Below are 17,614 nucleotides of genomic sequence, written 5' to 3'. Positions count from 1 at the left end.
ATGCTTTATCTCCTGTGTGGACTATCATGTGTGTCTTCAAGTGTTGCTTAAGACCAAAACCTTTACCACAGAATGAGCAATTAAATTGTTTATCTCCTGTGTGGATTATCATGTGTGTCTTCAAGTGTTCTTGCCGACCAAAACCTTTACCACAGAGAGAGCAAGTAAATTGTTTATCTCCTGTGTGGACTATCATGTGTTTCTTCAAGTCTCCTTTCTGACCAAAACCTTTACCACAGACTGAGCAATTAAATTGTTTATCTCCTGTGTGGACTATCATGTGTGTCTTCAAGTTTGATTCATGACCAAAACCTTTACCACAGACTGAGCAATTAAATTGTGTATCTCCTGTGTGGACTATCATGTGTAACTTCAAGGATGCTTTACGACCAAAACCTTTACCACAGACTGAGCAAATAAATTGTTTATCTCCTGTGTGGATTATCATGTGTGTCTTCAAGTAGTCTTTACGACCAAAACCTTTACCACAGAGAGAGCAATTAAATTGTTTATCTATTGTGTGGATTATCATATGTGTCTTCAAGTAGTCTTTACGACCAAAACCTTTACCACAGACTGAGCAATTAAATTGTTTATCTCCTGTGTGGACTATCATGTGTCTCTTCAAGACTCCTTTCTGACCAAAACCTTTACCACACACAGAGCAGTTAAATTGTTTCACACCTGTGTGGACTATCATGTGTCTCTTCAAGTGTGCTTCATTACCAAATATTTTACCGCAAACTGAGCAGCTGAAGTGTTTCTTCCTTGGAACTTCACTCTTTTTCTGTGAGTCTAAACCTGACTGAGGTTCACTAGTTTCCATGCATTCATCATCATTGTCTTCAGTCTCAGAAGAGTCTGAAGTCTTGTCATCACTAGTTGGTTGTGAATTACTAGCTGGTTCTGATACTCCACAGTCCTCTGCATCAGCTTCTGTTTTCATCTGTTCAGTTGAGCAGCTGGCTAGAGGCTCTGTCTCTCTGTTCTCCTCAGTTTGGCTTTGATGAAGCTGTGAGGACTGAGGTTTCTCTTCCTCATATTCACTCTTCACAGGGACAACAGAGAATGGGAACTTGGTGATATCATCAGCCTCCTCCGGCCGTTGAAGCTGCTCTCCCTCCTGACTGATCCATAGTTCCTCCTGTTCCTCTTTAATATGTGGGGGCTCTGGGTCCTCTTTAATATCATGTGGGGGCTCTGGGTCCTCCTGTTCCTCTTTAATATAATGTGGGGGCTCTGGGTCCTCCTGTTCCTCTTTAATATCATGTGGGGGCTCTGGGTCCTCCTGTTCCTCTTTAATAGCATGTGGGGGCTCTGGGTCCTCCTGTTCCTCTTTAATATCATGTGGGGGCTCTGGGTCCTCCTGTTCCTCTTTAATGTTTGGGGGCTCTGGGTCCTCCTGTTTCTCTTTAATATAATGTGGGGGCTCTGGGTCCTCCTGTTCCTCTTTAATGTCTGGGGGCTCAGAGTCCTCCTGTTCCTCTTTAATATCATGTGGGGGCTCTGGGTCCTCCTGGTGCAGACTGGGGCTCCACTCCTGCTGCTCAGCGGGAACCTCTTCTTTAACCAACAGCTGCTGGAGGTCTGGAGGCAAGGCTTCTCTTTGTAACGGCCACTGCACCCGACACAGCTTCACCACAGCTCTCAGCTTCTGGACTTTAGACATTTTAATGTTCACACAGTGACAGACTGGAACTTTTCCTCCTGAACTGTGACCAACTTTACCTTTCTAAGCTCCAATAAATAGCTTCACAGCTAACGTTAGCTTCACAGCTAAAGCATTCATCTGAGTCCATTAAGTCTTCTTCTTCCTCTGAGTTAACGGAGTCCCGCACCGCTTCCACTTTATATACTTGCGATAATATCACCCGCACATACGAGTCTTCTGCTTGTAAATTAACCCTCTGAAAGTATAAGGTGGAAATAATACGCTAGGCTACTGCTAACGTTACTCTCGTGCATAGGAGCTTCAACACGCGTCACCACCACAATATCCAGAATGCCTTGCGGCATTGAAGAAGAAAGACGAGCAGTCGGAGGGGAGCTGTTGGGGGAAGGCGGGGGGGGGGGGGGGGTGCATACCATGCACGCATGCGTGTTTCGAATCGCACAAAGGTTACGCAAAAACCACGCCCTGTGCCCGCCTACGCAGCAGTCAAGCGCCGGGATTGGCCAGGCGCTCATGCTCATGTTGGGCTCTCTGTTACAGGGACACATTCCTGTGAGAAGCAACAACACCAAGCGAGGCTGCAACGAGGATATTGAAAGACAAAATCCTACATCGCACCAAAACATACAATGTATTTTAATGTTATTTGACGTGGTTGTGGGAGATTCCAGCTTGATCCTGGCCAATCCCGGCGCTTGACTGCTGCGTAGGCGGGCACAGGGCGTGGTTTTTGTGTAACCTATGTGCGATTCGAAATCACGCTGCACGCATACCATGATTCTTCCGCTTGTGGTGTTTGTCCGGGTCACATGGTTACCATGACAACCAACATTGTTATGCTTGTAAGTTGGAGACCTCAGGTTCTCGCCTGTGTTGTTACATTATTTTAGTCTACTTAGATGAAAATACTAAGTAGAACTGGAAAATGTGATCACATTACTCCAATCCTAATCTCCCACTGCCTCCCAACTCAAGCCATCTGACTTTAAGGTGCTCCTGTTATCATTTAAATCATTACATGGACTTGCACCATCATATCTTTCTGACATCACTATCTATATATAAACTTAGCAATGTGGACTCTGTCTGTCTGTTTGCCACAGCTATGCCGTTTTACGTGCGATCGGGCTGAAACTGATGGAGCTGGATTTTTTAGTTAGGGCAGATTAATTGCACTAATTGGCCTAGTATTGATTGCCCTAAGGCTGAGGCTATAGTTCAGACTGATGACATCACTGATGATGTCATCAGTGATCAAGTCCTACCTGTCATGCAGTCCTACCTGTCATGAAGTCCTCCTACCTGTCATGAAGTCCTGGGTCTCCACACTGCAGTTCACTATGCTGCTCACACAGGAGGGACTTGGCTTGTCTTCAGTCTGCAGGCTGTGCAGCTTGTTTAAATGCCATATCCACTCCAGACCTTTGAGCCTGATATCAAGACCTTCCACTCCAGACCTTTGAGCCTGATATCAAGACCTTCCACTCCAGACCTTTGAGCCTGGGATACTCAACTTGCTTTGCCCGGGGGCCACTTTCGCGAAATGATAGGAGGCCAGGGGCCAGTTAATAAACAAACAATATACATTTTTCTGTCGCGGATTGTAGGCTTTTGGGGTGTCAGCCGGAGTTTAGTCTGACAATGTTGTGCACACCGGATAGTTAGGTTAAGTTAAGTACATACATGAGTGCCTGAGTAGTGAGCAGACTGCTGTATTTGACAATTTAGCTGGAGCTCAGCCAAACTTTATTTCACATTAGTTATTTTTGTGAATTAGATTCTAATTCACAATGAAAACTAAGGTGAAATTATTAGGAAATGGTCGGGGGGCCACTCTGCACCCTGTCCCGGGCCGCATCTGGCCCCAGGGCTGCAAGTTGAGTATCACTGCTTTAGTAGATACTTGTAGACCTTGGTCAACAGAAGCAAAGGTACACACAATTATTCTAGGCCCAGGTTGTAAGTATGTACACTTCACACTCCCTGCAAGATACAGTAATAAAAGTCACGTGGTTAAAGATGAGATAAGATAGAACCATGGTGTTTTTACAACACTGCTTTCCACAGCCAGGCCTACTTAACTATGAAGTCCTCCACCTCCTTGCATGTCCTCTTGCCATCATTGTGATGCTGGATGATGGCATCGTAGCCTCCTGTGCTGGTCAGGTCAGAGTTCTGTCAGTCAGATGGACATTAGATATTAGAGTCAAATTTAAGTACCGGTATGTGTTCATTGTCTTTGGTTTTAGCTGCAGTGTGTTTGAGGTATAATAGATTATGTGTTTAGATATGTCTTGTTTATGAATTATTGTCAAAAATGGAGAGAATGCACACCATGAAATCTCAGCGAGGTGCCGGTGACAGACAAGAATCCATAGGAAGAATAGAAAGCGCACACTCTGGCTCCGATGCAATGAATTTAATAAAAGGACAACGTTTGGGCCTGGTGGCCTTTGTCAAGTCATGTACAAACAAGGTGAAGAGCACAGTCTTGTAGCAGAGACACACCTAGACCACAGCTGCAGCCAGTCAATTAGAATCAGTCATTACTGCACGTGAATGAGAACTTACAAGTGATCTAAATGTGAAGAGCACAATTTTTCAATGACAAAAAGGTACAAAATAGAACCTTTACAGCGAAACAAACAATGAATGGTAAAAACCATCCAGAGTGAGAATTCACAAAGGAGATGGTGTTAGAAAGTTACAATGGACCATTTTCACAGCTGCCCCCCTGCATCCAAAAGGCAGGAAAAACAGAGGTGCAACCAACCCACCAACGAGGGACCCAGGACCAGAACACCTAAATGAACCAGAGACAGGAGACCCTGATTGAGGTTTTGGTGCACCCACGCCACTTCCACCCAAGAAACAACACAGGTGCAAATGTATGCACGTCCAAAAAGCAGCAGATTGCAGGGTTTTGGATGTCATTCACCTTGGAAAATCCCTTCCTTCCCCAAACTCCAGCTGCATAAAACAAAACTGGTGACACACATGCATCATAAAGCTTTGAAAATGTAGCATAACCAAGGTTTTGACAAGTTTTCACTTGACTTATTACTGAACCCAGGGCTCTAGCAGCAGTGTCGGCCAACACACGTGCCCTCTTCAAACATAAAATGTTCATCAAAAGTAAATCCAAGATATTTATATGAACTGCTATATGCTAATGACATAGCTCCAGCATGAACATCAAAAGTGCTTCTACTTGTTCCTGATTTCTGGAAATGCACAATTTGAGTTTTTTCTCTCTCTATTAATATAATAATTAATAGTCTACATTTTAAGATGAGTAAAACAATCATAGAACTCAAACTGGGAAGCTGGGTTGCCTCTGAGTCTGCATAATGAACCATTCATCAATCATTCTTGTCCATTACAATGTGACAAGAGGGTGACATCACAGGGGAAAGAGACCAGCCAATAAGAGAAGGCCTGTTCAGTACCCTATAGGTGTCAGGCTTCACCACCAAACATCTGGGTTTAGGTGTAGTTACACTGGTGGTTTTCTTTTGGTGTTGTTTTGTTCTGCTATTTTACATTCAAGTCTTTGACGAGTGTCTTTTGCTTTTTCACAGAAAAGGGGGCGGGGACATGTTAGTCCACTATTTGTGCAGTAGGGAACAGTTTCAAACAGGGCCATTGTTTCCATTTGGACTAAAACATTTAGCACAGATAGCAATATTTGGGATCAATTTTTATTGTTTCTTGTGATACATAAACACAGGACAACACAACAAAGCACAAAAACATCTACATACATACATGAGACTCTAAATCCCCCCTCCACCACAGATCAGAGTTAACAGAGCTCCCACACATTTTCATGGATGAAATTTCAAAACGTTTCCATGACTTTTAATAATAATAATACATTTATTATAGTTAATAGAATTTCCATGTAATGTGAGGCGGTGACTCTGAAAAAATACCAGAAATTATTAGTATGGACAAATAGACACAGCTGCTCTTTATATTGGTTTTCAGTATTTTAGTGTCATTGCATCATGGAAGCTATTGAACTAAAAGAGGAATTTTGCATAAAAATACTAATATAAAATACAAGAATTCAAAGAAGTAAAATCAATACATATTAGAGCTGCGTTATGTCAAATGCTACAGAGAATACATTTGCCCTCATGTTACATTCCATGGAAGGTTATCCACAGGAAGATTACTGCAACAATTTCATTACACACAACAAAATGTTATGACTTTTCCTAAACGTTCAAGGACTTTACCCATCTGTGTGGACTATGATGTGTTTCTTCAAGGTTCCTTTACGACCAAAACCTTTACCACAGAGAGAGCAATTCAATTGTTTATCTCCTGTGTGGACTATCATGTGTGTCTTCAAGTTTGCTTTATGACCAAAACCTTTACCACAGACTAAGCAATTAAATTGTTTATCTCCTGTGTGGACTATCATGTGTCTGTTCAAGACTCCTTTCTGACCAAAACCTTTACCACAGACTGAGCAAATAAATTGTTTATCTCCTGTGTGGACTATCATGTGTGACTTCAAGGATCCTTTACGACCAAAACCTTTACCACAGACTGAGCAAATAAATTGTTTATCTCCTGTGTGGATTATCATGTGTTTATTCAAGTGTTCCTTAAGACCAAAACCTTTACCACAGACTGAGCAAATAAATTGTTTATCTCCTGTGTGGACTATCATGTGTTTCTTCAAGTGTCCTTTCTGACCAAAACCTTTACCACAGACTGAGCACTTAAATTGTTTATCACCTGTGTGGATTGTCATGTGTGTCTTCAAGTTTGCTTTATGACCAAAACCCTTACCACAGACTGAGCAATTCAATTGTTTATCTCCTGTGTGGGCTATCATGTGTGTCTTCAAAGTTCCTTTATAACCAAAACCTTTACCACAGACTGAGCAATTAAATTGTTTAACTCCTGTGTGGACTATCATGTGTGTCTTCAAGTTTCCTTCACGACCAAAACCTTTACCACAGACTGAGCAATTAAATTGTTTATCTCCTGTGTGGATTATCATGTGTGTCTTCAAGTTTCCTTCAATACCAAAACCTTTACAACAGACTGAGCAATTAAATTGTTTATCTCCTGTGTGGACTATCATGTGTAACTTCAAGGATCCTTTCTGACCAAAACCTTTACCACAGACTGAGCAATTAAATTGTTTCTCTCCTGTGTGGACTATCATGTGTTTCTTCAAGTCTCCTTTCTGACCGAAACCTTTACCACAGACTGAGCAAATAAATTGTTTATCTCCTGTGTGGACTATCATGTGTAACTTCAAGGATCCTTTCTGACCAAAACCTTTACCACAGACTGAGCAATTAAATTGTTTATCTCCTGTGTGGACTATCATGTGTTTCTTCAAGGTTCCTTTATAACCAAAACCTTTACCACAGACTGAGCAATTAAATTGTTTATCTCCTGTGTGGACTATCATGTGTAACTTCAAGGATCCTTTCTGACCAAAACCTTTACCACAGACTGAGCAATTAAATTGTTTCTCTCCTGTGTGGACTATCATGTGTTTCTTCAAGTCTCCTTTCTGACCGAAACCTTTACCACAGACTGAGCAATTAAATGGTTTATCTCCTGTGTGGACTATCATGTGTCTCTTCGAGTGTCTCTGTGAGTCTAAACCTGACTGAGGTTCACTAGTTTCCATGCATTCATCATCATTGTCTTCAGTCTCAGAAGAGTCTGAAGTCTTGTCATCACTAGTTGGTTGTGAATTACTAGCTGGTTCTGATACTCCACAGTCCTCTCCATCAGCTTCTGTTTTCATCTGTTCAGTTGAGCAGCTGGCTAGAGGCTCTGCCTCTCTGTTCTCCTCAGTTTGGCTTTGATGAAGCTGTGAGGACTGAGGTTTCTCTTCCTCATATTCACTCTTCACAGGGACAACAGAGAATGGGAACTTGGTGATATCATCAGCCTCCTCCGGCCATTGAAGCTGCTCTCCCTTCTGACTGATCCATAGTTCCTCCTGTTCCTCTTTAATGTGTGGAGACTCTGGGTCCTCCTGTTCCTCTTTAATATCATGTGGGGGCTCTGGGTCCTCCTGTTCCTCTTTAATATCATGTGGGGGCTCTAGGTCCTCCTGTTCCTCTTTAATATCATGTGGGGACTCTGGGTCGTCCTGTTCCTCTTTAATATCATGTGGGGCCTCTGGGTCCTCCTGTTCCTCTTTAATATCATGTGGGGGCTCTGGGTCCTCCTGTTCCTCTTTAATATCATGTGGGGACTCTGGTTCCTCCTGTTCCTCTTTAATATCATGTGGGGGCTCTAGCTCCTCCTGTTCCTCTTTAATATCATGTGGGGGCTCTGTGTCCTCCTGTTCCTCTTTAATATCATGTGGGGCCTCTGGTTCCTCCTGTTCCTCTTTAATATCATGTGGGGGCTCTAGCTCCTCCTGTTCCTCTTTAATATCATGTGGGGGCTCTGGGTCCTCCTGTTCCTCTTTAATATCATGTGGGCGCTCTGGGTCCTCCTGGTGCAGACTGGGGCTCCACTCCTGCTGCTCAGCGGGAACCTCTTCTTTAACCAACAGCTGCTGGAGGTCTGGAGGCAAGGCTTCTCTGTGTAACGGCCACTGCACCCGACACAGCTTCACCACAGCTCTCAGCTTCTGGACTTTAGACATTTTAATGTTCACACAGTGACAGACTGGAACTTTTCCTCCTGAACTGTGACCAACTTTACCTTTCTAAGCTCCAATAAATAGCTTCACAGCTAACGTTAGCTTCACAGCTAAACCATTCATCTGAGTCCATTAAGTCTTCTTCTTCCTCTGACTTAACGGAGTCCCGCACCGCTTCCACTTTATATACTCGCGATAATATCACCCGCACATACGAGTCTTCTGCTTGTAAATTAACCCTCTGAAAGTATAAGGTGGAAATAATACGCTAGGCTACTGCTAACGTTACTCTCGTGCATAGGAGCTTCAACACGCGTCACCACACCAGCGTCATATGAGCAGGAATTTCTGAGCAGGAATTTCTTACTTCCGGTCAGGATTTTCCAGAATAAAAGCGATCATTCAAACTCGATAAAATACACAAATTGAAGTTATATCACACAAATTGAATAAAAATACACATGGAAAAGGTTATATTGCATTTAGATCTATATATCCTTTGTTATTGTAGTACTAACTACTATCTATATTATTACATTAAGCTTGCTCCAATCAGTCAGAACACCATGAAAACGGTCCGATTTGAAATAAAGATTAAAAATCTAAAGTCAATTGTTGCACGTCAAACTTACTTGATCCATGTAGAGGCATAGTCCATCTATCATAGGGAAGTCATCACGGATGTCAATTTTTGTGTTTTGGACATGTATGTACAGTGTCAAGTGAGCAGGAATTTTCAAGCTGTCGCTCCCATTCAGAAGAGCATGAAAACGGTCCGATTTCAAATAAAGATTACAAATCTAAAGTCAATTGTTAGATTTCTACTTCAATTTTTATGGTTAAAAAATAACGAGCTTTATCATGCTTTTACTTTGAAGGCAAAATCACTAAACCCGAGTGAAATTCCTGCTGGCCGGAAGTGAAATTCCTGCTCTTTTGACGCTCATCGTCACCACCACAATATCCAGAATGCCTTGCGGCGTAGAAGAAGGAAGCCGAACAGTCGGAGGGGAGCTGTGGGGGGGGGGGGGGGGGGGGGGGGGCATACCATGATTCTTCCGCTTGTGATCCTGGGTCTGGGTAGATAAACGAAGCACGTTGGTCCTTCGCCAGGAATGTTGTTGTTGGTTGTTATGGTAACCATGTGACCCGGACGCGCTCGTCCTCGATGAGGGCGTCACATGTCACACGTCCAGGTCACATGGTTACCATGACAACCAACATTGTTGGGCTTGTAAATTGGAGACCTCAGGTTCTCGCCTGTGTTGTTACATTATTTTAGCCTACTTAGATGAGAATACTAAGGAGAACTAGAAAATGTCATCACATTACTCCAATCCTAATCTCCCACTGCCTCCCAACTCAAACCATCTGACTTTAAGGTGCTGCTGTTATCATTTAAATCATTACATGGACTTGCACCATCATATCTTTCTGACATCACTATCTATATATAAACTTAGCAATGTGGACTCTGTCTGTCTGTTTGCCACAGCTATGCCGTTTTACGTGTGATCGGGCTGAAACTGATGGAGCTGGATTTTTTAGTTAGGGCAGATTAATTGCCCTAATTGGCCTAGTATTGATTGCCCTAAGGCTGAGGCTATAGTTCAGACTGATGACATCACTGATGATGTCATCAGTGATCAAGTCCTACCTGTTATGCAGTCCTACCTGTCATGAAGTCCTCCTACCTGTCATGAAGTCCTGGGCGTAGGGCGTCTCCACACTGCAGTTCACCATGCTGCTCACACAGGAGGGACTCGGCTTGTCTTCAGTCTGCAGGCTGTGCAGCTTGTTTAAATGCCACATCCACTCCAGACCTTTGAGCCTGATATCAAGACCTTCCACTCCAGACCTTTGAGCCTGATATCAAGACCTTCCACTCCAGACCTTTGAGCCTGGGATACTCAAATTGCTTTGCCCGGGGGCCACTTTCGTGAAATGATAGGAGGCCAGGGGCCAGTTAATAAACAAACAATATACATTTTTCTGTCGCGGATTGTAGGTTTTTGTGGTGTCAGCCGGAGTTTAGTCTGACAATGTTGTGCACACCGGATAGTTAGGTTAAGTTAGTTATAGGTTAAGTACAAACATGAGTGCCTGGGTTGTGAGCAGACGGCGGTATTTGACAATTTAGCTGGAGCTCAGCCAAACTTTATTTCACATTAGTTATTTTTGTGAATTAGATTCTAATTTTTTCTTTTCAACGTATAGCTTTGTTAGTCTAGCACCTGGTTTGCATAGTGGATGTGCAGACGCTTCTCTCTACTATAGGGTACCAGTTCTCACCTGGGCACATAGAGATCTTCTGGATGTATCCAGGCGTAATGGAACGTAAGGTTCTCTGGACTATACTTATTTTTAATTTGGATGTATGTTCTGAGTTTTGGTTTGAGCCACTTGTGATTAGCCCGTTTTTCTTGATTGTCAAGAAATAACCTATGTTTAATATAGTGATCACTAGAACGTAAACTGTTTCTGAAAATAAATTGCTGGTCAGCTTCCCTGAAAACAGCATTCATATCATTACACCATGGATAGTTATGTGCTTTATCCCCGTTAAACACTTGTTTTGCTACTCTACTCTCTGGCATATTAGATAGACGGTTCCACAAACATTTCATCTTTTTGTTTGATCAAACAAGGCTCCCAACACATGTCCCCTTGAAAAGCCAACACAGGTGCAAATGTATGCACGTCCAAAAAGCAGCAGACTGCACGGTTTTGGATGGTATTCACCTTGGAAAATTCCTTCCTTCCCCAAACTCCAGCTGCATAAAACAAAACTGGTGACACACATGCATCATAAAGCTTTGAAAATGTAGCATAACCAAGGTTTTGACAAGTTACATGCCCTCTTCAAACATAAAATGTTCATCAAAAGTAAATCCAATATATTTATATGAACTGCTATATGCTAATGACATAGCTCCAGCATGAACATCAAAAGTGCTTCTCCTTGTTCCTAATTTCTGGAAATGCACAATTTGAGTTTTTTCTCTCTATTAATATAATAATTAATAGTCTACATTTTAAGATGAGTAAAACAATCATAGAACTCAAACTGGGAAGCTGGGTTTCCTCTGAGTCTGCATAATGAACCATTCATCAATCATTCTTGTCCATTACACTGTGACAAGAGGGTGACATCACAGGGGAAAGAGACCAGCCAATAAGAGAAGGCCTGTTCAGTACCCTATAGGTGTCAGGCTACACCACCAAACATCTGGGTTTAGGTGTAGTTACACTGGTGGTTTTCTTTTGGTGTTGTTTTGTTCTGCTATTTTACATTCAAGTCTTTGACGAGTGTCTTTTGCTTTTTCACAGAAAAGTGGGCGGGGACATGTTAGTCCACTATTTGTGCAGTAGGGAACGGTTTCAAACAGGGCCATTGTTTCCATTTGGACTAAAACATTTAGCACAGATAGCAATATTTGGGATCAATTTTTATTGCTTTTTTGTGATACATAAACACAGGACAACACAACAAAGCACACAAAAACATCTACATACATACATAACACTCTAAATCCCCCCTCCACCACAGATCAGAGTTAACAGAGCTCCCACACATTTTCATGGATAAAATTTCAAAACGTTTCCATGACTTTTAATAATAATACATTTATTATAGTTAATAGAATTTCCATGTAATGTGAGGCGGTGACTCTGAAATTATTAGTATGGACAAATCGACACAGCTGCTCTTTATATTGGTTTTTCAGTATTTTAGTGTCACTGCATAATGGAAGCCATTGAACTAAAAGAGGAATTTTCAATAAAAATACTAATACAAAACACAAGAATTCAAAGAAGTAAAATCAATACATATTAGAGCTGCGTTATGTCAAATGCTACAGAATGCTACATTTGCCCTCATGTTACATTCCATGGAAGGTTATCCACAGGAAGATTACTGCAACAATTTCATTACACACAACAAAATGTTATGACTTTTCCTAAACGTTCAAGGACTTTACCCATCTGTGTGGACTATCATGTGTCTCTTCAAGTATCCTTTATGACCAAAACCTTTACCACAGACTGAGCAATTAAATTGTTTATCTCCTGTGTGGACTATCATGTGTTTCTTCAAGTCTCCTTTCTGACCAAAACCTTTACCACAGACTGAGCAATTAAATTGTTTATCTCCTGTGTGGATTATCATGTGTGTCTTCAAGTTTCCTTTCTGACCAAAACCTTTACCACAGACTGAGCAATTAAATTGTTTATCTCCTGTGTGGATTATCATGTGTGTCTTCAAGTTTCCTTCATAACCAAAACCTTTACCACAGATTGAGCAAATAAATTGTTTATCTCCTGTGTGGACTATCATGTGTGTCTTCAAGTGTTGCTTAAGACCAAAACCTTTACCACAGACTGAGCAAATAAATTGTTTATCACCTGTGTGGACTATCATGTGTGTCTTCAAGTGTCTCTGTGAGTCTAAACCTGACAGAGGTTCACTAGTTTCCATGCATTCATCATCATTGTCTTCAGTCTCAGAAGAGTCTGAAGTCTTGTCATCACTAATTGGTTGTGAATTACTAGCTGGTTCTGATACTCCACAGTCCTCTGCATCAGCTTCTGTTTTCATCTGTTCAGTTGAGCTGCTGGCTAGAGGCTCTGTCTCTCTGTTCTCCTCAGTTTGGCTTTGATGAAGCTGTGAGGACTGAGGTTTCTCTTCCTCATATTCACTCTTCACAGGGACAACAGAGAATGGGAACTTGGTTATATCATCAGCCTCCTCCGGCCATTGAAGCTGCTCTCCCCCCTGACTGATCCATAGTTCCTCCTGTTCCTCTTTAATGTGTGGAGACTCTGGGTCCTCCTGTTCCTCTTTAATATCATGTGGGGGCTCTGGGTCTTCCTGTTCCTCTTTAATATCATGTGGGGGCTCTGGGTCCTCCTGTTCCTCTTTAATATCATGTGGGGGCTCTGGGTCCTCCTGTTCCTCTTTAATATCATGTGGGGACTCTGGGTCCTCCTGTTCCTCTTTAATATCATGTGGGGGCTCTGGGTCCTCCTGTTCCTCTTTAATATCACGTGGGGGCTCTGGGTCCTCCTGTTCCTCTTTAATATCATGTGGGGGCTCTGGGTCCTCCTGGTCCAGACTGGGGCTCCACTCCTGCTGCTCAGCGGGAACCTCTTCTTTAACCAACAGCTGCTGGAGGTCTGGAGGCAAGGCTTCTCTGTGTAACGGCCACTGCACCCGACACAGCTTCACCACAGCTCTCAGCTTCTGGACTTTAGACATTTTAATGTTCACACAGTGACAGACTGGAACTTTTCCTCCTGAACTGTGACCAACTTTACCTTTCTAAGCTCCAATAAATAGCTTCAAGATAGCTTCAAGTGAATGGCTGTGGATAAGGAGGAAACATGCTAGCTGGGGAGCTCGCTAAGGTCAGATTGATTGTTTGTTGTTGGTCATGATTAACGGTCCGCATCAACAGGGCTGAATCATTGACAGTGGTGGTGTAGTTAGGGATTGTTTGTTGTTGGTCATGATTAACGGTCCGCATCAACAGGGCTGAATCATTGACGGTGGTGGTGTAGTTAGGGATTGTTTGTTGGTCATGATTAACAGTCCGCATCAACAGGGCTGAATCATTGACAGTGGTGGTGTAGTTAGGGATTGTTTGTTGTTGGTCATGATTAACGGTCCGCATCAACAGGGCTGAATCATTGACAGTGGTGGTGTAGTCAGGAATGTCATACCGAATTGACCTGGATAGCTAGGCTTAGATAGTGAGGTAATATGCAGTTGTGCGGTGGTAGCATGGAGGGGGGTGTTTCCAGGACGCTGGATTACACCGTTAAGCCTTCTTGAGGTGTCGTGGGCCTAACTTAACGAAACGTCGGTGAAGGAAGGTGCCCACTTGAAAACCCCAATGACATGCTTCATACTGCTGTTGGCTAGGGTAGGTAACTGGTGATTTGTGTCTTGTTTATTAGTTTGTTAGCCTGTTAGCTTGTTTTATTCTGGATTGGGCTTCTAAATGTGTTTTTCCTCGGATTTTGGCACAAGGGATAGTAACATCTTGTCCTGTGTATTAATTAATACTAAAGCTAGCTTAGGCTAGTGACTGTTGTGAATAGTGCAGCTGACAACTAGGGAAAGACCTAGTGACAGCATGGAAAGACAGCTGACAGGAGGGATTAGACCCCATCGGGGCTGCAATGGGTTAGCTGCTCATTGTGGCAGTAGCCAAGGCCAATAGGCCATTGGTTACACCCAAACTTGCTACGAAACAGAATTATGAAAAAACACCCCTAGAGTCTGCGAGAGCGGGGGCGGAAGATGACTCACCTATGGTTGACACGGTTATTGACTCTGGAACGGACTTGACTATGAGTAGGGAAAACATGTCAGTGGAAGCCACTAGTTCAGATGTAGATGGAAAGAAGCGTCAGGTTTGCTTGTGTGGCTGGCAGAAGATAACAACTTTGAGGGGCCTTAGAATCCATCAAGGCAGGAAGAGGTGCTTGGTAGAGGGAACACAGGGACCCCGCATTGATAATTATTTCTTAAGAAGTTTATCAAGTCAGTCGGGTGAAGTCCAGCGACAGGAAGTAACCCACAGCTCGCAGGACATCAGCACCCCTGATGTTGAGGCAGGTCCTAGCACCGAGGAAAGCAGAGAGGCCAGCCAGCCAAAAAGGGAGAAGATTAGTGGTCAGAAGCCTAGAGTTAAGTGGCCAGGTGCAGCGGAAAGTAGGAAGTGGGAAGATATCAATAGTGATTTGGTTAGGATGTTAGAGAAGCTTAAAGGAACTGCTGAGAGTAAGTTGGAGAAAATGGGAGATTGTATTTATGATTATGGTAAGGAAAGGTTTGGCGTCTTTGAGAAAAGGAAGAAACTAGAGGGTGAGGTAGTTAAATCTAGGCGCCAACAAGAGATAGATAGACTTATCCAGGAGAGAAGACAGCTTAAGAGGCAGTGGAGGAAAGCTACAGAGGTTGAGAAGGAAGGCATTGATTGCTTGCAGTCAGATGTGAGGGATCGGTTGGCAGTTTTAAGAAGAGCAGAGAGCATTAGGAAAAATAGGAAAAAGAAAGAGAGAGCTAGAATAGCATTCTATAAGGATCCATTTAGATTTGTGAAGTCATTGTTTAGTAAGGAAAAGAATGGTAGCCTTATGGTACCTAAGCAGAAGCTTGAGGAATATTTGGAGGAGGTTCACAAAGATAGGGAAAGGTTTAGAGAGATGACAGTCCCAGCTGATATTCCACCTATTGGTGATATAGAGAGCCAGTGTGATGATAGCCCACCAAGGTGGAAAGAAGTTCAAGAAGTAGTGAGACGTGCAAGGGCCTCTTCAGCCCCGGGTCCTAATGGAGTCCCCTACCGGCTGTATAAGAGTGCTCCAGATGTGTTGCAGTTTCTATGGAAGCTGATGAAGGTAGTCTGGAAGAAGCAGGTTATTCCTAAGGCGTGGCGTAGAGCAGGGGGAATCTTTATTCCTAAAGAAAGGGACTCGTTAGAGATAAGTCAGTTTAGACCTATCAGTCTACTTAATGTTGAAGGGAAGGTTTTCTTTAGTGTTGTGGCACAGAGGCTGTCTAGTTATCTAGAAAAGAATAGGCTAATAGATACTTCGGTGCAAAAGGCTGGAATTCCCGGCTTCTCCGGGTGCTTAGAGCACACCAGCATGATCTGGCACCAAATCCAGTCAGCTAGGCGTGAGAAGAGAGACCTGCATGTAGTATTCTTGGACCTGGCTAATGCTTTCGGGTCAGTGCCGCATAGTCTGTTATGGGAGGCCTTTGATTTCTTTAGAGTGCCAGGTAGTATAAAGAGCTTAGTTAAAGCCTACTTCTTAGATATTCAACTCTGCTTTACCACAGCAGAGTACACTACAGCTTGGCAGCAGCTGGAGATAGGCATTATGGCAGGGTGTACAATTTCCCCATTAGCTTTTACCATGGCAATGGAGATCATTATTAGGGCTTCAAAATGGGTAGTGGGTGGAGAAAGGCTGCAGGGAGGGCTGCGGCTCCCTCCAATTAGGGCATACATGGATGACATGACGACTATGATGTCAACCGCTCCATGTACTAGCAGATTGTTGGATAAGTTAAATAGTAATCTGCAGTGGGCTAGAATGAAAGTGAAGCCAAGTAAGTCCAGGAGTATTTCAATCATTAAAGGGAGGGTAGTAGGTAAGAAGTTTGTTATAAATGATGAGGTGGTGCCTACAGTGTTAGAGAAACCAGTCAAGAGTTTGGGAAGATGGTATGATGCAAGTCTCAGTGATAAGGGACAGTTTGAGGAGGTGAGGCAGGAAATGATTCAAGGTATTTCAAGTATAGACAAGTCAGGGCTCCCAGGAAAGTTAAAGTTGTGGTGTTTGCAGTTTGGATTGTTGCCTAGGTTGATGTGGCCACTGACAGTGTATGAGGTTCCCCTTTCAAAGGTAGAAAAGCTAGAAAGGATGATTAACTCATTCATTAGAAAATGGCTCGGAGTCCCACGCTGCCTAAGCAGTGTAGCCTTATATGGGAAAGGCATATTGGAATTGCCATTATCTAGCCTGACAGAGGAGTTCAAGTGTGCTAAGGTTAGACTGGAAATGACTCTGACTCAGTCAAAGGATCCAGTGGTTAGGAGTGTAGCGCCCACAGTTAAAACAGGGAGGAAGTGGAACCCAAAGGAGGCAGTACAGCAAGCACAGTCAGCTCTTAGACACAGGGATATCATAGGTCAGGTGCAGCATGGGCGTGGAGGCTTAGGGTTGTGCACAGGGAAACCTGTGTGGAACAAGGCATCAGTAATAGAAAAGAGGAAGATGGTAGTTGAAGAAGTACATAGGCAAGAGGAGGCAGTAAGATGTACTAAGGCAGTGTCGCAGGCAAAGCAAGGACAGTGGGTGAACTGGGAGAGTGTAGAGAAGAGAAAGTTGAAGTGGAGAGAGTTGTGGAGCATGGAGGCCAGCAGAATTAGATTTATTCTAGGGGCTACTTATGATGTGCTGCCATCTCCCCAGAACTTAAATCAGTGGTTGGGCGAGGATGGTGCCTGCCCGTTGTGTTCTAGTGTATGTACATTGAGGCATATACTGTCAGGGTGTAAGGTCAGTCTCTCCCAGGGGCGATACACCTGGCGTCACAACCAGGTGTTGAAATGTTTGGCAGCTGCAGTTGAGGAAAAGCGGCTAGAAGTAAATTCTCTAGTTGCTAGCAAAGAGAATAGACAGATCAAATTTGTACGTGAGGGAGAAAAGATTAGACCAATTAAGGTCAGGCACAAGTTAGGGCAGCTAAGTGTAGGTGGAGCCTGGGAAATGAGGGTTGACTT

Source organism: Poromitra crassiceps (assembly GCF_964638095.1).
Source record: "Poromitra crassiceps genome assembly, chromosome: 21".
Taxonomy (NCBI): domain Eukaryota; kingdom Metazoa; phylum Chordata; class Actinopteri; order Beryciformes; family Melamphaidae; genus Poromitra; species Poromitra crassiceps.
This window is presented reverse-complemented; position numbering follows the sequence as displayed.